Here is a 1,115-nt window from a genome sequence, read left to right on the forward strand (position 1 = left end):
CAAACTCGTGACTGTGGGGCACAGTGACAGTGTGCAAAAGGATCATTGAATCTTATTCCGACACTATCAAGAACTAATAGCTGATTAGCCATGCGGTAGCTGTGCCTTCATCTGAGACGAGAAATCCGACAGTTGATTAGCCGTACAGAAACCGTAGAGGACCATTTTCACTGAGAGGATTGGAGGTAGCCATTGACAATGATGATCCCCAACATACAGCTTGCCATGGAAAGGAGTGTGAATGATTGAATGAGACAGTAGAAAAGCAGAGATTCAGAAGGAATAACACATCTCCATACGCTTATCTAAAATTCCCACCAATGAATTACATAAGTATCTCTATCTTTATTTTATGTTTATTTATCTTTTAATTATCAAAGCTTCATAACCATTTGAATCCGCCTGACTGAGATTTACAAGATGACTATAGCTTGCTTCAAGCTGACAATCTCCATGGGATCGACCCTTACTCACGTAAGGTATTACTTGGACGACCCAATGCACTTGCTGGTCAGCTGCACGGAGTTGTGAAAAGTATGAATCACGATTTCGTGTACCAAATTTTTGGCGCCATTGCCAGGGATTGTTCGAGTTTGGACAACTGATGGTTCATCTTGTTGCTTAAATTAGGTAATTTTCTTTTTATTTTTATTTTTATTTTGTTCTTTAGGATTTTTAAGAATGAATTCTAGAGTTTCAGATGATACTCTTATCATCACATGAGCTTTTTTTATTCCCATCAATTTGGCTATTGTATGTCATGTCTGCTGAAGCTTGGCTAGCCATGTCTAATCTTTTATACTGAAGCTTTAGACTAACATTGCTTGATTCCTGAAATTTTTATTAAAAAATTTTGAGTTTCGTATTTCCTTTTTCCAAAATATTTTTGAAAAAAAATATTTTGTGTTTCTTGTTTTAGTCTAAAGTCAATTTTAAGTTTGGTGTCAATTGCATGTTTTCTTTTTTCTTACATTTTTCGAAATTTTATGCATTATGTTCTTTATTAATCTTCAAGTTGTTCTTGAGAATTTTCTGTGTTCTGATCTTTAAATTCTCTCGTTTTGTATAATTTGTTGTTTTTCATATGCATTTTCAATTTGCTAGTGTCCATAGTA

Source organism: Arachis hypogaea, chromosome 9 (assembly GCF_003086295.3).
Source record: "Arachis hypogaea cultivar Tifrunner chromosome 9, arahy.Tifrunner.gnm2.J5K5, whole genome shotgun sequence".
Classification (NCBI taxonomy): domain Eukaryota; kingdom Viridiplantae; phylum Streptophyta; class Magnoliopsida; order Fabales; family Fabaceae; genus Arachis; species Arachis hypogaea.